We start from the raw sequence: 20,562 nt of genomic DNA, 5'->3' as shown, positions 1-20,562 counted from the left end.
ATCGATGAATTAAATAATTCCTGACTCTTGCATAGCGCTGTTCTTGACACTTCACTCGAAGTGCTTTACAGGTAATGGGGAAACCTAAAGACAGAAATGAATCAATGATTTTTATGTCAACAGAATACTGAAGTCAACACCCACTGGATCTTAAATGATTAAGTGTGTCTCCGGTTTCTAACCTTCCTTATGTTCAGACAATTAAGAGAGATACATCGACTTTTATTCTTATAACGTGATAAAAAAATGAGGAAAACTGGCGCCAAAACCCGCATCCGGCTCGTCCTCCGGATAATGGTTGCTAAGCAACGCTCCAAGTCTGAGTGCTTGAGCTCCTCTCAGGCTGTTTTATTCCCAGGTGAGGAGCTGCTTCTTTCCTGGAAATCCCAGTAATGACTTGGAATCCCTCACCAGCTCCTTCCAGCAGGAATATCCTGTGGGCTGGGAGGGAGGGCGGAGGCTCTTCCCTGGTGTTTCTGCAGACGAGGGGAGTCCTGGTGTCCGTGTGGCGGCGCGGCTGGTAAAAACGCTCCCTGTGCTGTGGGTGTTGTGGGCTGCCGGTGTTTCTGAGAGAAACGGGCTGTTTGTGTGGGAAGATGTTCTTTCCTCAGGAGTGGAAAAGTCCATCTGGGGCTCAGCTGGAAGAACCGAGCGGGAAGGAAAGTTCTGGAAGTGCGCGTCTCCTCTCCGTCTTCTTCAGTTCCAGTTACTGCGACACTGGGACAGAACAGGAGTGACGAGCGAGTCTTCTTTCCTACATGGGGTATAAGTGGGTTTTTTTAGGAAACAGGAGAGATAGAAAAGGACACCAGTGGGAGAGAGTCCTCAAACTGCTTGATTAATCTCTCAGGTCTTGTCTTGATCCCGGTTGTACCCAGTCCCAGTTTAAACTGGTGTAAAATGTGAGACTTCTGCCCTGACACAACCCCACATGTGTCTCCACACAAGACGGGAGTCCTGTAACGTGTTTTTAGACAGAAACCGCCAGAACAGACACTTTAGAAGTGACCTGGAGGAGAGGTCAGAGCAGGGAGAGTCTCTGGATGAGTAGAAAAAACAGGAACTTCGCTTTTTACTGCAACACTTTCTGATTAAAGTGTCCCATTCCTTCACTCCCAAGACAACAAGTTAAAATGACACTTAATATTTCTGGAAATGGATTAGTAGGGTCCAGTCCCAATTTACCCTATAATATTTGATCTCCTAACTGTCTGTTATTCTCCCCAATATAATCCTTTCAGTCTTATATGAAATACCACCTACTGTCAGTCAGCTCTGTTACAACAGACAGGATCCCTTTAGTCCTACAGGACTTGATTCTGATTTTTATTCAACTACTTCTTTCATAATCACATTTGTTTTCCAACAACGTTTCTATATTATTCTAAAGAAGCAAACAATATTTCTACTGCTGTACTTCGACTGGAAGGAGGTAAAAACACAGTTTCCTGTTTCTCTTCAATACCTGGTCCTCTAGACTGGTCTTCTGTCACATCAGCTAAAACGTCACTTTTTACGTTGGGTGATGATATAGATAATAGACTCACAAAAAAATCATAAAGATACTTCAATTTGTCAGTCAAACTGGACATCCTCTTCCTTCTCTTTAAAAAATAATTAAAAAGTATCAGATGCCAATTCAAAACATTTCACCTTAAATGTATATTTCACTTTTTTATATCAACAGTATCCCAGTTAATTTTTTAGCCTTGGAAAGAGGTTCAGACAAAGTGACCCTTTCCCTGATCCTGCTGGTGGATCTCAAGAGATCAAGGGATTCAGTCACTGTCTGGGACCTTTGCCCATCAGTCAAACACAAAATCACAAGTAATAATAATAATTAAAAAAAAAACTTTATTTTATATAGCGCCTTTTAAGGTGGCTTCTCAAAGCGCCTTACAGAATGACAACAACAATAAAACAAGATTATACACAAGATAAAACACAATTACAATGTACAGAGGAGACTGTGGATGATGGAACTAAGAAAAGCAGAGTGGTGAAGAATGGAACCAGTTCAGTAAAGGCTTTTCTGAAGAAGAGGGTTTGGAGTCTGGAGTTTGAAGGAGTTTAGAGAAGGTGACTCTCTGATATCCTTGGAGAGAGAGTTCCAGAGCTTGGGGGCATAACAGGAGAAGGCCCTGTCACCCCTAGAGTGTAGACGGGCTTGGGGGACAATTAGGAGACCAGAATTAGAAGAGCGAAGGTTGCGAGGTGGGGAGTAGGGCGATAATAGTTCAGACAGGTACTGAGGTGCCAAGCCATGCAGAGCCTTATAGGTGAGCATGAGGATTTTAAAGTCCACACAGAATTTGACCGGAAGCCAGTGCAAGAATCCAGGACAGGAGTGATGTGATCTCCTGCACTAGAGCTGGTCAGGATCCTGGCTGCTGAATTTTGGACATACTGCAGTTTGTTCAAAGTAGATTTAGATACCCCAGTGAGTAGAGCATTACAGTAGTCAATTCGAGAGAACACAAATGTGTTGATCAGCTTTTCAGCCACAGTTAGTGATAGCATAGTGCGTAGTCTAGCGATATTTCTGAGGTGAAAAAAGATATTTTGACAGTATGCTGCACATGTGGGTCGAATGTTAAGCCAGAATCAAATATCACCCCAAAGTTTTTTGATTAGACTAATAATTTAGACTTTAATAAAGAACTGGGGTGCTGTTCAAGGCAGCCCCAATACAGATAGAACAGGAAAAAAAGCACACCCCAAAATTACAGGGGTGCTGTCTGGAGAAAAGCCCTTTTGTGTTCGCGGGCTGTCTGTGCTCTTGTCTCAGTTATCTTCTGTGACCTTCTTCTCAATGTGCTGCTTGTGGTCCTCAATCACACTCCTGTACCTCCTGTGTGTCTCTGATGCCACACAGTAAATCTGTCCACCACTGTGTTTAGTCTCTCTATTGTCTCTCTCAGCTCCTCTATCTGCCTCCTGCAGCTCCTGTGCTCCTGTCCTGCTGGAGTGAACTGTGTTTTCGACACACTGACCTGCTGGAGAGTCTCTCTGTGTCTCTCTGCCTCCTCTTTGGCCTTTTCCTCATAGTGTTGCCTGAGCTCTTCCATCTCCCTCCTCTGTGTCTCCTCCATTTCTCTCCTCTCCCTCTCCTGCTCCTCTCTCACTTCCTGCTTCTCTCTGTCCTCTCTCTCTCCTCAGCTCCTCCTCCAGCTCTCTCCTCCAGCTCTCTCCTCCTCCCCTCATCCCTCTCCTCCAGCTCTGCTATCTGCTCCTCCAGTGCTCTGATCTTCTCCTCTCATGTCTGGATCTCCTCCTCCATCCTGCAGAGGTGGTTCTGCAGCTCCTTCTGCTGCTTCTCCCTCAGTCTCTCCTCCTCCCTCTGTCTCCTCTCCTCTCTGTCCCTCAGGATCTGCAGTTGCCTCTGTCTGATTAGGGACTCGGCCTCCTGGTACATCTCAGTGCTGTAGTAGCTGCCCTTGTTTCCTGCTACCAGCTCCTCTATCTTCTCCAGCAGGTCTGTGACCTGAGTGCCACCCCTGTCCTTGTTGAGGGCGTGATATCTGTTCCCACACTTCTCCAGCAGCCACTGGAGCTCCCTGCTGCCTGTCTGCACAAACTCCTCCAGGGTCCTGCTGGTCAGCTCATCAGCATTGGTGAACAGGATCATGGTGTGTCCCAGGGCCCTCTCCCCAAATATCTCCAAGACTGTCTCCAGTGTCCTCCTCTCCTCCCCTGAGGATCGGCCCAGCGGGGTCACCAGGAGGAAGACGTGGGGTCCCGGGGCAGACAGGTTAATACAGAGCCCCACATCCCGTCTCCTGTCCCCCTGAGACAGTCCAGTGTGGAGCCAGTCTGGAGCGTTCACTACAGTCACCCGTCTCCCGGACACATGTCCTGTCCTCCCAGCTCTCCTGAGTGACCTCGGAGCTGCTGGCTTCAGAGAGAAACTCCTCTGAGCCCAGGATGGTGTTTCCTGCTGCGCTCTTCCCAGCACCAGTCCTGCCCAGCAGCACCAGTCTCAGCTCAGAGGGGCGGGGCTGGAGTCTGGGTTCAACTGCAGGGTCTCCTTCACTCACTGTAACAGGAGGAGAGACAGGAGCATCAGGGAGGATTCACATGAGAGGAGACCAACCTTTCCACAGGTAAGAGGAGTTCAGTTTGCTCAAGACATTTCTTAATAAATGTGACTTTAAAGTCATTATGAAATAAATTTACAGACATAAACATCTGGGAATTAGTCTTGAGCATCAACTAACTAAATTGTTTAACCGCATGTTCATGATGATTCACTTGTGTCAGATATTTTTTTCCAAAGTGACTCAAATTTCATCTTAAAAATCTGTGTTCATTTACTGGCCTTCAAGCAACAACAGTAATGCTGTAGTACTGGGGTGTTTCCCGAATGCATCGTAGTGCTAAGATCACCGTAAACTCGATCTTAAGATCGATCGTTAATTTAAGAGTGTTTCCCAAAATCCATCGTAACTAAAGTAGCACATTAAATCCTTCGCAATCTACGTGGTCCCCGACCCACTCATTAATCACTAAGTGCTTCTTGCACCAACCTTAGCGGCAGAGATCGCCAGGCAGAGCATATTAAATTCACGTCATGACAATTCTCTGGAAATTTAGAATACAAAGATTTTATATTAAGGATTTTGATATTTTGTTGTACCATGTAAGAGGAAATTTGGAAAAAGAACATTTATTTATACAGTAATTAATTTATTAGTCTGCCTGGGTGAATTTCATATTCATAAGTCAAATGGTCCAATAACACTCCCTCCTTTAGTACCTTTGAGGTGAAGTTTAAATTGTATTTAAATTCCACAAAGAACGTGCTAAATGTTAAAGCTTAAGCTAAAGCAAGGAACACATTTGATATATGTAAACATATAACTTGGTTACATAGATATTTACCTCATTACCGCTGGCAGTTAATTGTTTTTTTGTTCTGTTTATGTTTTCTTTCTTTTATCTGTATTTTCTCTTCTACTTGTATTTGTATGGGAGCGGCGAGGGTGCATGCCCAGAGATCCCCAATCCGTTACAATGCACACACAAAAAAAAGTTAAGTTTTATACTTGACAAGATGATATGATTTTCATGATGAAATGCAGTAATGCATTAAGTTAAATCATTGGGCCTAACATGTATTTATAATGTAGAGCCACGCAGGGCGCTTTAGCATGCGCACGCAAGGCGGGCTGAGAACAGCACCTGGGGACTACCGGACTGTATATAATGGGACGGAGGCAGGGATAGTCTCTCACCCCTTCGTGTGTGTGTATGTTAGTGTAGGTGCAGTGCTGTAACCCCTGTCCCTGTGTGTGTACCTTTCCCGATTCGAGTTAATACATGTGTTGTTCAACCCCATTCCCTGAGTCCCACGCCTGCTCCATTCCCTACCGAAACCCGCAGTCGATACAATATTTCAAGTTCGAATACCGTTTTATGTTCTGTCGTGGTTGTTGAAGGTAAAGTTTAGACCTACTTGTTTTTAAATGTTATTATAGGTCCTGTATTTGTTGAGTGACACATGCCAAGCTTTGTAGTTAATTTTTTCAGATGTCATGTTAATAAGGAGTTCCAATAGTATTTTTCTCATGAAACACTGAAACACTTAACAATGGCAGCGCACCAAAAATATTGCTTTAAATCAAAGATGTCGTGCAGGACACATAAACTGTCCACGCAGTCAATCTTGGTTTTGTTTTATGGCATGTCAGTAATTTATTTTATTTTCTCTTAGAAACAATGTGTCCCATTTTGTGCCTGTCTATACGCTTTCGCTTACGGTAAATGGTTGTTAAATTATGATGTCATGTTGACTTCATATTCTTTTTCACAACTCGATTTCATCCCACTGAAGGACCAAAACCGACACCATATAATGAAAGTATTGTCAATCGATTGTTTTTCAATCGACTTGTGATGCTTTTTGCTAAGCGACTTCATGGGCGGGGTTAGCAAAGAAGTACTTTATACTCACTCGTAAAATGACCGATTAAGAGGGGTTTGGGAAACGCAAGAAAAAGTAGCATGTACGTTACGTACGTACATCGTAAAGGTGCTCGTTAGGGTCTAAGATTAATCATTTTCGGGAAACTCACCCCAGTCCAGTTCACGGTCAGCTGCCCAAGTGCAATGAAAGGCTTATGTGCATGTAGGCTCCAGGACAGAGACATTGAGGAAACACCAGAAACATAAACAGCAGCAGCAACAACGAGTTAAATAACACACATCTTTAAAAAGAGAGCATCAGTGTGAGCTGGTGGTGGGGGTAGAGTTCAGAACTTGAGTAACGTGTCAGAAAACACAGAAACATGCAAGTAAAAAAAAAGGTAAAATCGCTTTTATAATTGTAAACATTAAAATAAGCCCCATGTAGGACCAGCAGTAGTGAGGTACAACATCAAAATAATACATCAATTTAATAAACTAAGGGGGTCTCTTTAATTCAAGACTCCAACCCAGCCTGCACTCAGGGTGAAACCCAGGATCCGTCTCTTCTCGGCTCGGGGACAAGGAACATTTCGGAAGCTTTGAGTCCCAGCTTTCCCATCTCTCTGGGTGGGAGCCCGAGAGCCGCTGTCACTTCAGATCCGGACAGCAGCTCTCGGGCTTGCACCCAGAGAGACCGGAAAACTGGGACTCAAAGCTTCCGAAATAAGAACACCTTCCGAAGACAAAGGACAAACAAGCCCATTGTGTCTGATTCTTTTATTGATAAAATAAATCTTTTACAACAAGTGTTCCAAACCGAACTGGTGTTTGTAAGTGATAAAAGTACAGGTCTATGTTATCTTCTGAAAGAAGACCGTTCCAGTTATCGTGCCCAGTCTCAGGTTTGGGAACAAATATCTGAAATATCACAGCAGCAGTATTGCATGATCTGGAACATATTTTAAGTGCCTGCTGTGTGATAAAAAATTACAACTTGGCTCATTCCATCTTCTTCTCCTCTGAATCTCTGATTAAGTCTCAATATTAAAGCAACATTCAAGTGTGTTTGTTTTATCTCAGAGACTAGGACATGGCCTCCTGTAACAGTAACAGTTCCCTCATACTGCCAGCACCCAACACAAAGACGGCACTTGAAGAATAAAAGTAAGGCCACCAACAGGAAGAGGATATTGGTAGTTAATGGCTCATTAATGATTCTTTGGCAAGGATCCACTTCAACAACAGGGCTGGGCAGCTTGTTCCCCACCCCCACCACCCTTTGTGTAAAGAAGAGCATCCTGCCCTGACTTCTCTGCAGCTGTGTCTGGAGAGAAGCCAGGGTATCGGCTTCAACCACATGGCTGGGCTTCCCACTCCCACTGCCCACACAATAACCTTTTATGTACCTTGGGTGTGCAATGAATAACACTCACATACAGTACATGGCACATGTATTGAAGCCATTCCAGTGGGGAGCCTGTACAGGCTCCACAGGAAAAGGTAAAGGTTCATTCCACAGCTCACGGCAAGCAGCAGATCAATAAGGCACAGGAGAACAGCAGGAGCAGGGAGGAGAAGGGCATTCAGCAGGCGGGAATGAGTCCCACTCAGGGAGAAGAGGAAAGGTCTGGAAAGCCAAAACCTGCAAAGGAACTGAACAAACTCCTACTGAACGAAGCCACAAGTGAATCTGCAGGTTTCGGCTTTCCACTCCTCCCCGAGACTGGACGACAACAGATCTGCTGCATACCCTGTCTCTCCCTGGCACCTGGAGACGAGATCACAGACCCCCCAAAGACAAGCTGCAGCATGAACCTTGACCTGCTTTTATAAACAGGCCTAGTCAAAGCCCCGATCTGAAATCTCAAAACTGAAAAGAAAACTTAATGTAAATACTGCACAAACCCAGAGAGCTAAAATCCCTCTGGTTCATATGGCTCCAATAGACACATCTCACAATTAACAACATTACATAAATCTATACAAAGAAAAATTCACAAATACATAGATAAAAAAACTTCTAGACAGCTGAAGGTCAGATTGGTGTGGATGCGACACCCCATAGACAAAAAATCCCATCAACGCAAAACCACAAAACCATGAAATTCCTAAGAAAGCTCAACCACAGGGCACAAGACATGAAAACATGTACCGAAAACATATAAAATTACAAAAAACCTAGTAGGTACACACCCAATGGGTATTTTTTTACCACACTACAGGGGAAATCACATCATGGCTTGTAATCTGTTGGCAGTTCCACTGGAAACACTGCCACTTGATTATTGACATTCAGCAACACCGTGTATCTTCTAGTCCAGTGGTTCTCAAACTGTGGTACGCGGACCGGCAGTGGTACGCGGCGTGCCGCCAGGTGGTACGCCAAATGACCCTGGAACTGTGTCCTGTGCTGTGAAAAATCGGGACGGGTTTTCATATTTTGTATTTTAATACGTGTTGAATTCGTAGCCTATCGTAGCCTACGTACTACGATACAGTGCGCGCTAATACTTCAGTGGACATAAGAAATACTCTGTAATTCTATACCACTCTATAGGAATGCATGCTACGGACGCAAGTGACCAACTGTATTTAAAAAATGCTACTGTATCTCCAGCAAATAGGGAGAAAGGAGAATGTGCGTGATTTTGGAACAATGCCAACGTTGTAAACACAGGAATGCATAGAAATGCGTGCTACGAACGGTGGTGATCTTGTGAGCACAGGAAAGTGTGATAGATAACAGAAAAATATTTAAGAACTGTTCTAAGTTAATTTGAGAAAAATACACCGAGCGTCTCTGTGTTTCGCTCCCATGCGCATGAAATAAAAACTTAAAATAAATACGGAAATAAATACGTAAAAGCGGAAAAATGCAAGCTTGCGGATTGCTAAAGCGCTATTTTTGAAGAACCTTATTTGCCATTGGCAAAAGAGCTGACACGTATTATGTGTGGAGAAAAAGCTGCTAAACAGCTCGACCTGCTGCCCCCTCTGAAAGACAGTCACTCACAGAATTATTGAAACGGCGGATGATGTCAAAAGTACGCTGATAGAGCGCGTTCAGATGAGCCGATGCTTCTCACTGCAATTAGATGAGTCTGTAGTCGATTTGGCCGGTTCGTTTGCTTAGGTTAGATACGAGTTTGAGGGCACGTCCCGTTAGGACTTTCTGTTCTGTAAACCGCTACCAACAGGAACTACAGCAGAGCACGTTTCAGCTTCTGAATGAATTTATCGAAGAGAATGGCATCGAGTGGATAAAACGCGTCAGAGTTTGTAATAATAATAATAATAATTGCTTACACTTATATAGCGCTTTTTCTGGACACTCCACTCAAAGCGCTTTACAGGTAATGGGGACTCCCCTCCACCACTGTGCAGCATCCACCTGGATGATGCGACGGCAGCCATAGTGCGCCAGAACGCTCACCACACATCAGCTATCAGTGAGGAGGAGAGCAGAGTAATGAAGCCAATTCACAGAGGGGGATTGTTAGGAGGCCATGATTGATAACAGCCGATGGGGAAATTTGGCCAGGATGCCGGGGTTACACCCCTACTCTCTTCGAGAAACACCCTGGGATTTTTAATGACCACAGAGAGTCAGGACCTCGGTTTTACATCTCATCCGAAGGACGGCGCCTGTTTACAGTATAGTGTCCCCGTCACTACACTGGGGCATTAGGACCCACATGAGCCGCAGGGTGAGCGCCCCCTGCTGGCCCCCCTAACACCTCTTCCACCTTAGTTTTTCCCAGGAGGTCTCCTATCCAGGTACTGACCAGGCTCACACCTGCTTAGCTTCAGTGGGTTGCCAGTTGTGAGTTGCAGGGTGATATGGCTGCCGGACGGATATGTATGGACGGAGCTAGAGCTTTGACAAGCAGACATAACAGTGTAGTTGCACGAATTAGAGAGGTTGCTTCAGAAATGAATGGACGAATTGCAACATCCACCGCGAGAACTTTGCCGTCAAGAAAATGAATATCGATTTAAAATCTGTTAGACTGTTGTGAATTGTATCAAGGCTCGAAAAATTAATTCACCTCTGCTTTGCTCGACTGAACAGGCTCACCCCCTCACTGAAATGGTGCTTTTTTATTAGTTGTTTTTACTGTTTTTATTCTGTAAAACACTTTGGGAAGCCACCTTTAAAGGCGCTATATCAAATAAAGTTTTTATTATAATATTTATTATATGTGTGTGAGTGTGTGTGCACGCGCGCTCATGTTGGTCATTGAGAATTTCTGGGGTTCCCATGAGATGATGACTTGTAGGTGGTACCTGGATGCTTTAGTTGGATTAGGGGTGGTACTTGGTCCAAAACGTTTGAGAACCACTGTTCTAGTCCCATTTAATACAGTCTAGATTCTTCTGCAACGATTCATATTATTCGGCAAACCGGTTTTAAGAATCTTTTTTATTCCCAGAAATTATATTGTTTAGCTTCCCACTTTGGGACATTCAGGAGTTTTGTATCCAGACTCACTTCTATATGTTAAGTGCTTAAAAGCTCTTTGAGCAAAATAAAAAAAAAAACTCCTAGGGCTCCAGATTTCTCTTATACTCTGTGAATGACTGGCAATAACCTGTGCACAAACCAATTCATCATTTAAAAAAACAAATCTCTAATCAGTGCATAATCCAGCCTGGAGTGTGTGATGCTCCCAGTAACACATATAGAGATGTTGTATGATATAGAGATGCTGTAGCAGTGCAATGATACACTCAAAACACTCAGATCTGATCGATTCAGAGCCGAGTGTTACACATAAAAAAACGTCCAAAGGAACGTTCCTAACACACTTCCTTCTAGATATGTGCAAATGAAAATAAGACATATCAATACTGTAAATTCCCTCTGCAGACTTCTGCTCCCTCTCCCTCTCTCCAATTTTTCAGTTATTCCCGAAATCCCATAGGACACAGAGGCATCTAGGCTTCTGGTAACTTGTGTTTTGGTTCCTGAAAAATGGTGGAGCTGATTCTCCAGTGTTTAGACACCGTCAGTAAAATGTACAATCCCAGATCAAGATCAGCCCTGCTGGGAACTGGGGGAGGTATCGAGCGTGACAGACCGGTAGATCTGAAGAAGTCAGGAGAACGAGGATTCAAGAGTGGAGAGCAGAAGACCGTCGCTGTGAAGTCAGACTTGTCAGTGTGCAATGAGCTTCATATTGTGTCAGTGTATGGCACACACTGTAGACCATCACAGACTCCTTCTGTGGTCGTCCCTCAGCACTGCAGTTCAGTCTGGAGACAGTGCTGAGAAGCTGCTGTTAACAGAGGGAGCGACATGGACCAGAACACTGAGCAGAATAAATAACACACCCCCACCCTGAAGGGATGTTCATAAAGCACCTCCTACTGGATAGGTACAAGAAAAAAAAAAGTTATCAATATTGCATTATCGTTCTTCCTAAAGGACCCGAAGGTGCTTCACACATAGGAGGGCACTGTTCACCCATACACCTTAGCCTGTTCAAGCTCTGATCTTGCCAGGAATGAGGTCAGGACACTTGACTATGAATACTGCTAATCTGTCTCTAATCAATACTCATAAGAATTGAAAGAATACTGCTGGCATTAATTGATTATTAATACTGCTTTGCATTCATTTGGCACTTGTCTTTCCAAACAATCCCAGGGTGTTTCATGTGTAGGAGGGGATAGTTCAAGCTCAGATACAGCCGGGACTCTGGGACGCTGGGACTCCACACGCCTGCTCCTACAATCAATGTCTCTGGAATATTAACCAATTAAGCAGTCAGGACCTCTTTGGATCTAATTCTGACCTCCTACGGCTCAGTGTCCCTGGTCATCTCTAGTTTGGAAAGACATCAGACAGAGCGCCACCTACTGGTCCACCAGTACTAGGTGGCCGAGCTGCCACAACCCAACTGGATCCAGCCACCAAGTAGTAAGACTGCTCCCCACAGGCAGCCCCACAGTGGGGAAACCAGAGAGTGGGCTCACTCGTAACCACAGCTGAGCAGGCAGGAGAGGGAACCCTCTTGTGAAGGTGAGGTTCCTGTGGGGAGAGTCGCCCCTGGATGAAGATCAGACTGGTGGAGGTGAAGAAGAGCTGTCAGTCCAGGGGGTCTCTCTCTGATCAGTCTGTATCCCCAGTACAGCAGGAGAGCTGGGAGTCCCTTCACCTTGACAAGTGAAATAATCTCACCACTGTGACGTCAGCAGCTCTCGTCCTGGGCTTGACCATGTCTCTCTCCGTCTCTGCTGTCATTAATCTCCTCCATCAAACAGCAGAGCCTCTTCCAGACTCGACTGCCTCTCCTCCACACAGCAGCTGGGCTCCTGGTCTTCAGGGTCAGCTGGGGTCGTCACTCCACTGAGCTCCAGGACTAATCCTTCTTCACCTGGAGGAGGCAGCTCACCTTCCTCCTCCTCCTCCTCAGATGGATATCCTGAGACTGTCCCCTGCTCTGGGTCTTTCACAATAACTGTGCCTGAAGGGATTCCTGGAGTAACACTGGGAGAATTATCTACTGGGAAAACTGGAGTAGATTGGGGTTTCAGCGCTGGAACAATCTCTCCTCCTGTTCCATCGTCTTCTTCCATGCGCAGGGACACAGCATCACTGAACCTTTCAGACCCCTAAAGGAATTCATTTTCTTTACGGATATTAATATTGTTGCATGCAACTGGTATCATGCTTCTCTCCTCTCTCATCTTCAACCATTTCTTACACACAACAGCACCCAGTCCAGCACTCATCAGCACAGCCACTGCTGCTGTGATGACTAAAATAATTCCAACCCATGACACACTCCTCATCTCTAAAAAAACAAGAACAGAGACAGTTACACAGAAAGCAAATCTAGCAAGAAGGAAAAAAAAAACTATCTAGCAGCCAGTGTCTGACAGCGTTCTTGCTGCCCGGTTTCACATCCCAGCTCAGAGCCCAAGAAACACCAGGAGAGGAGCTGGAAAACTCCAGTTTCTGAAATACCAGCTGAAACACTGGACCGGTGTGACTGGTTTCAAACCACAGGAGAAAATCAGCACTAAAACAGCTGAAGTCAAGTATTTTCTTTATATGCAGGTAAGTTCAGGTGGAGATCAGTTTAACTCAATTTCTCCTGTACTAAAGACTCACCTCCCACAGTGACAGTGAGGGAGACAGTGCTGATGGCGTTTCCCTGAAGGTCTCTCACTGTGTAGTTGCCCTGATCAGCTGGAGTGAGGGAGCGCAGTGTCAGAGGGCCATCCTGCACCAACACTCTCTGCTCGTACCCGGGGCCAGGGAGCCCTGCGCTGCTCAGTAAGACTCTGGGAGACTGGGCAGATCTTGCAGGATCAAAAAGCACCTCTACTGGAGCAGCAGTGTGGAGAGGAAGAGTCAGATTGTCTTCAGACAGCAGGATGAGGACTTCTGATCGAGCTGAAATTCAAGGAAAGGAGCAGAATGTAAGAATGATGCAGACAGCAATTAAACAGCTGTCAAGACTGCACGCACTCAGAAGAGAAAGTATGTCTTGAAATTGAAGATAGTTTCATAACAGCAACACTAATTTAGAGTTTTAAGTTAAAATATATTCAGGTGCTATAATGAAAAATCCTTAAATATCAGGAAATCAATACCTAATCACATTTAGCTCCTATAAATGCAGATGTCAGGGACTGACACTTGTGAAAGAGTCACACTGTGCAAGTTCCCCACTGGAGCCCCACTACTCACCTCCTACAGTGATGTGGACAGTGCTGATGGGGTTCCCCTGGGAGTCCTGCACTGTGTAAGTGCCCCCATCTTCAGCTCTCACACTGGAGATTTTCAGCACCTGGTCTTGAACCCAGGCCTTCAGCCTGCTGGAGTCTGGGGTCACAGTGCTGTCGAGCACAGAGCACAGCCTGCGAGACTCCTCCCTCAGGCCTGAACCACAGCTCTAAAGCCTGCTGTGTGCGCAGAGGGACACTGAGGGGGTCTCACCAGGAGAGACTGATGTTCTCCTCATGTCCTACAGGAAGACATTGACAAGTGATCAGTCAGCAAGACCAGACAAGTCACATGGCCTTCTCCCAGAATTCCCTGTCTGTCCTGAAGAGTGAATTCAGTCAACATTGTTTAAGCTGAACCCCGGCTCAAATTCACCAAGGGCCCTGGTCTGGGGTTTGGGATGAAGGAGAAGGCAGAAAAATTATAAACAGAAGATGCTGGTGCACCCTAGAGAACTGAGAGAGAAAACAACTGTAGGTCAGGTTAGTCGACACGAGTCAGGAATCACTACACTGTAAACACCAGATTCCCTCAAACTGCCCGGATCACAAGGAAGGAAAAGGAGATTACCTAGAACTGTGAGCTTCACATCTTCGAGGAAGTTCCTGTTGCTCTTGTCATCCACAAATCGACACTCATAGATATCTTCATCCAAGAACGTCACGTTATGAAGGATCAGGGAGGTAATCCCCATCTCTGATCCTCTCTCTGGACAGCTCAGCTCTGTTCTCGAACCCAGGGCCAGTGCGGTTTAGCCCTCTGTTGAACTCCAGCACATAGCGGTCAGCTGTCTCCCACTGTATAATCTTTCTCTCCTCCAGAGGGTCTCTGTAGGAGCTCCCATCACAGGGTAGAGCAACTGTGTCCCCATAGAGCCCAGATACAGAGAGGAGAGCAGAGCACACTGGGAGACAGAGGACAGAGACAGAGAGAGACTTCAGCTCTCTTAAAACACACAACAGTGAGACACAGCTCTCTGGATGTGACTGTAACTGCTTGTGGACAGCATTTCTTCACAGGCGAGGGAACGAGAACCCTGATCTCTTACCTTGAGAGTAAAACACCGTCAGGACGATACTCAGGTCCAACATGATAAGGGACCTGCAGTAAGGATATGAGCGACAGGAGTAAAGCTATAACAGAAAACAATGGCCCTGATGCTTTAGTAGTAGCAGAGTGAGGAGTTCATTGCCCTGTGTTCGTGTACACTGGAATTCTTATTTGCACTGAGCTCTCAGGGCATGCACAATACTACACACGTACTGTAGAGCAAACGGGTGTTGGTATAACACCATTTTTACCGTTATTGTGATTAAACAAGCAATGACTGAAATGACATTTAATTCGAGAAACTTCTCAGACCGAACAGTTTTCAAGATCATTACTTGCTTTCGTAAACGGCGCGCTGATTATCCGAGATCAGCCTCGCCCAGAAATGAGAACTACGCGTCACTGGCCCTATGTACAGCCGCCGTATCACCTGTCAGCCAGACTAGTCCCGATTTCTTTCAACCGTGGAGTGAATCACAAGAGACCTGCAGAGTGCTATTCGTGTGTCAGAGGACGCGGGGGGGTTAGAAAGATTGAAGATCTCAAAGCGTTTCCTGGGTACCTTCCCCGGTGCAGTGTGTGATCATACACGTCTGCACAATTGTCACGGAATAACAGCATTTATCTGACTCGGTTTTAGGCAGTGGGATCGATTTCAGGGCACGGACTACGGGTATGAGCGACCTCGTGGTTACACGACTGTGCTTACACGGGGTGCAAACTGTATCGTGTCATCATGATTAATCTCCGGGGGGAGAGTCGGGCTGAGTGCGTTTTGCAGCGCCGCACAAGGTCAGAAACGCTCAAGCCACAGAGCCAGCACAGCTGTCGGGAGCCTGGACGTGCGGTGATTGCCGAGTGTGACAGGCTGCTCACACACGGACACGATCGCTGCGGATCTCGTAGATACGAGGTAACGCGATAAGGTTGAAGGCGCTGTTGTAGTCTTTAAAGTATCCCTCTGTAGCAAACTCTGTGTTGACGCGCTGTATTAAATGTAACCCAATATGGACACTAACGAAACATTTCTTGACAGTTTTAACCAACGGATCTGTTCGGGTGTCTTTTGTCGTTTTTATGTACTTGCCGGTTTGGTAACATGAGCACTGCAGGGTTTAGCAGATTGACAAAAAAAACGGAAGAGAGTACTTTGTTTCTGTTTCGGTTTTGGATGTTTGCCACGGGATTCTGCTTCCTGATTATCGAAAATGTATCGTTTTCCCCCCCTATTGTGTGTCTACATATCTACTTGCAATATTTACTTAACACTCAAGAGGTTCAGTAAAAGGAGTTGTAATTTACAAATCAAACATGAGCTTTAGAAAAATCTTACATTCATGAAATATCATTGGATTTTTTTTGGTTTTACTTTATTTGGTGTGAACTACACTTTACTGAAATGTTCATTGTCATAAATACATCAGCCCTGGGAGAGCTACTTTGAAAAACAGCTTCTTCAGCAATCATTGTCATAAATACATCAGCCCTGGGAGAGCTACTTTGAAAAACAGCTTCTTCAGCAATTATTGTCAATGCCATGACCAAGGTGTGACCTTGTTAAAAAATGTTTTTGGCCTCAGCTTTTGTTGAGATGAATTCTGGTGTACGGAATGCTGTTGTATGTTGAAGCTGATATCCTGACTTCTCAAAACACAGCTGGCTGAGCTCCTCCAGTCAGGATAGGCAGCTCTTCTGTACACACTGGGTGGTGGGGGTGGGAAACAAGCTGCCAAGCACTGTTGTTGAAGCTAATACCTGGCTTCTCAAATCCCTCCAATCAATTAGCTACTTATTACCGAATGGCTTAGATGCCCTCCTCTCATTTGTGTCTGTGTGCTAACATGTTAACACATCAATTTCTCTACGGGATTAATAAAGTCTTATCTATCTATCCTATCGAGTGTAGTATTAATGCACATGTTTTTCAAAAGCCAGTGCAGGAGATGAAGAAACCAGAGAAAGAACAGAACAGAGAATAATCGAGGAAGAGCTCTTCAATTTGACTTCAATTTTCTCCCCGGACTGTCAATGCATCAGGGCTGGTTCCAACGCTAGAGCTGTGATACCCCGGAGCTGACAGTAGATGTCACTGGTTGCAGTGGAGCCTTTAGTTCTTCTATATTATAAAATCACTTTATTGTCCCTATACAATTTCTTGCCTTAGGAATTCATCTTTTCACAGACCCCAGCTTGCTCTCCATGAGACACACAGACAGGGAGAGAGAAGCTTGCAGTCAGAGCACAGTTTCAGCCATTTAAACAACCCCTGGAGCAGTTGGGGTTAAGGGCCTTGCTCAGGGGCCCAACGGGGTAGGATTTGAAGCAGCTGTGGGATCTGAACTGGCAACATTCCAACCACAGGCACAGATCCTGAGCCACAGTGCCACCACTCCACCTTGAGAGACTTTAATCAAGAGACTATTTAAAGAGACTTCAATTAAGTAAAAGTATAAAGGATACAAGCCATGATACTCCGAAATACTGCAGATCTCACAAAGATAGCCTCCGCAAGAGCTAAATTCTAATGAGAATTTGGAATCTTTTAGCAGAAAACTGGTGTTGCTTTTTAAATCCTCCTTTTATTAGCAACAGTGTCAGGGCACCCTCTGCTGTTCTTTGGACAGTGCTCTTAGACAAGAGCAGACAGCAGGACTCACAGCATTGCAAAGACCAGGAGTCGATCAAGTTCCACAGTCTCGTTGCAAGAAAACACTTTCAGGAAGTTTCCTCACTTTTTACAACTTTTAACAAACAGACCTTTATCACCTAAAACAACTGGCAAAGATGTTGCATGTTACTCCATAGTTTCCAGGAAGAAAAACCAAAACCTTTATATTATTCCTTTCAATATAGATAGCTAAGTCTTTATCAGTCCCGAAGGGAAATTGATGAAAAACTGCACTGCCCAACATGGGGCTCAAACCCATGACCCTGAGATTAAGAGTCTGTTGCTCTACGTAACATGTTGAACACAGCAGACTGAAACAACCTGCAATATACTAACATACTGAGAGTTCAGATCCACACACAGCACTAATACGAGGGCTGAGGGCTCAAATATCGACGACACTGATGTCTGTATGAATTACATTCATCACAAGGTCTCTCAAGGGACGTTTGTCCCTTTGTCCTCTGAGGCTGTATAACCTGAATTAGTACCAATCTCGTATGTAGATTGCGAAAATTGACGCTCAATCTAGTTTTGATCTGAATTTGATCAACAAAATCCATCATGAGTACAAAGTCAATAAAAATGCAAAAACAAAATCTTCAATGTGCCGATAGCCTGAGTATTCAGTAGTCTTTAGAAGCACCTTTGGCAGCAGGATCAGACTCACTCATGCTGATGGGTACGTGTATGTATTTTGGGAAGAAGAGTAAGATTTAAAACCACAAAGAAATATCTGTTGGTCTATACTCAATACTGAATCACTGACCTTTGAGAGCAGAATTATTTTTATTGCAAAACATAATCATCAGATGATTGAGGTGTTTATTACACCCATTTAACTCCCTCAACCAGATCTCAGCATTAGGGGACTGACAAAACCATAAAGCAGGTTACCAGAGTAGATATGATATACTGACCCATGGCATTTGGGTAAGTTACACAATAATCCTAGAGTAACTTTTTTAGAAGTTCATGAACACACAGCCACAAACACAGGAAAGGTTTTCTGAAAACTTTATTCAGAGTTGGAAAGCATCATGATATACAAAGCAACTTCATTCAAAAATCTAAAAAAATAACAGAAGATCATGCATCAGACAGCTAGATTTACTGATACTGGTCTAAGAGGGTGAGGAGAATCACTGACTCTCCCCGACAGCCACGTCTCTCCTCTCTACACTCTCACCTTCCTTACCTTGCACTACAACACCTCCATCCCGCAGTCTTCCTCCTGTCCACTGCTGGACAGGCCTCCTCTCCTGGGCCAGGAGCTCAGCGGTCAGCACAGCCACATTCAGCTCCTCCCAGCCTGTCCCGGGACACCAGAGCCTGATGAAGAATAAATATTGAACACCATGTTAGCACACAGTCACAAATGAGAGGATGCCATCTAAGCCATTTGGTAATAAGTAGCTAATTGATTGGAGGGATTTGAGAAGCTAGGTATTAGCTTCAACAACAGGGCTTGGCAGCTTGTTCCCCACCCCCACCACCCAGTGTGTACAGAAGAGCTGCCTGTCCTGACTGGAGGAGCTCAGCCAGCTGTGTTTTGAGAAGTCAGGATATCAGCTTCAACATACAACAGCATTCCTTACACCAGAATTCATCTCAACAAAAGCTGAGGCCCAAAACATTTTTAAACACGGTCACCCCTTGGTCATGGCATTGATAATAATTGCTGAAGAAGCTGTTTTTCAAAGTAGCTCTCCCAGGGCTGATGTATTTATGACAATGAACATTTCAGTAAAGTGTAGTTCACACCCAATAAAGTAAAACCAAAAAAATCCAATGACATATCATGAATGTAATATTTTTCTAAAGCTCATGATTGATTTGTAAATTACAACTCCTTTTACTGTATCTCTTGAGTGTTAAGTAAATATTACAAGTAGATATGTAGACACAAAATAGGGGGAAAAACGATACATTTTCGATAACTAGGAAGCAGAATCCCGTGGCAAACATCCAAAACCGAAACAGAAACAAAGTACTCTCTTCCGTTTTTTTTGTCAATCTGCTAAATCCTGCAGTGCTCATGTTACCAAACCGGCAAGTACATAAAAACGACAAAAGACACCCGAACAGATCCGTTGGTTAAAACTGTCAAGAAATGTTTCGTTAGTGTCCATATTGGGTTACATTTAATACAGCGCGTCAACACAGAGTGTGCTACAGAGGGATACTTTAAAGACTACGACAGCGCCTTCAACCTTATCGCGTTACCTCGTATCTACGAGATCCGCAGCGATCGTGTCCGTGTGTGAGCAGCTTGTCACACTCGGCAATCACCGCACGTCCAGGCTCCCGACAGCTGTGCTGGCTCTGTGGCTTGAGCGTTTCTGACCATGTGCGGCGCTGCAAAACGCACACAGCCCGACTCTCCCCCCGGAGATTAATGATGACACGATACAGTTTGCACCCCGTGTAAGCACGAGGTCGCTCATACCCGTCGTCCGTGTCCTGAAATCGATCCCACTGCCTAAAACCGAGTCAGATAAATGCTGTTATTCCGTGACAATTGTTCAGACGTGTATGATCACACACTGCACCGGGGAAGGTACCCAGGAAACGCTTTGAGATCCTCAATCTTTCTAACCCCCCCGCGTCCTCTGACACACGAATAACACTCTGCAGGTTTCTTGTGATTCACTCCACCGTTGAAAGAAATCGGGACTAGTCTGCGCTCATCGCGTCTCCTAATGAGATAAGAAGTGCGCCCTCTGGGGAAACTGGCATGCCTCCGCTCCAACGCTAAACGGTTTATACGCCTCCGCATATAGACAAACCTGGACAACTAGGAATTAAAAAAAAAAGAAAACTTTTTTTTTTTGGGGCCAGTGACGCGTAGTTCACATTTCTGGGCGAGGCTGATCTCGGATAATCAGCGCGCCGTTTACGAAAGTAAGTAATGTTCTTGAAAACTGTTCGGTCTGAGAAGTTTCTCGAATTAAATGTCATTTCAGTCATTGCTTGTTTAATCACAATAACGGTAAAAATGGTGTTATACCAGCACCCGTTTGCTCTACAGTACGTGTGTAGTATTGTGCATGCCCTGAGAGCTCAGTGCGAATAAGAATCCCAGTGTACACGAACACAGGGCAATGAACTCCTCACTCTGCTACTACTAAAACATCAGGGTCATTGTTTTCTGTTATAGCTTTACTCCTGTCGCTCATATCCTTACTGCAGGTCCCTC

At 44.9% G+C, this 20,562-nt stretch overlaps 1 pseudogene; it reads right to left on the bottom strand.

The window, feature by feature from the left end:
• Positions 1 to 2,834: 2,834 nt before the first annotated feature.
• Positions 2,835 to 20,542, bottom strand: LOC148812399 (uncharacterized; annotated as a pseudogene).
• Between the last annotated feature and the right edge of the window lie 20 nt (positions 20,543 to 20,562).

This window comes from Atractosteus spatula (assembly GCF_055471065.1).
Source record: "Atractosteus spatula isolate fAtrSpa1 chromosome 10 unlocalized genomic scaffold, fAtrSpa1.hap1 SUPER_10_unloc_3, whole genome shotgun sequence".
Lineage (NCBI taxonomy): Eukaryota > Metazoa > Chordata > Actinopteri > Semionotiformes > Lepisosteidae > Atractosteus > Atractosteus spatula.
Note: the sequence above shows the minus strand (reverse complement) of the source record. Positions and strands in the feature narration are given on the sequence as shown.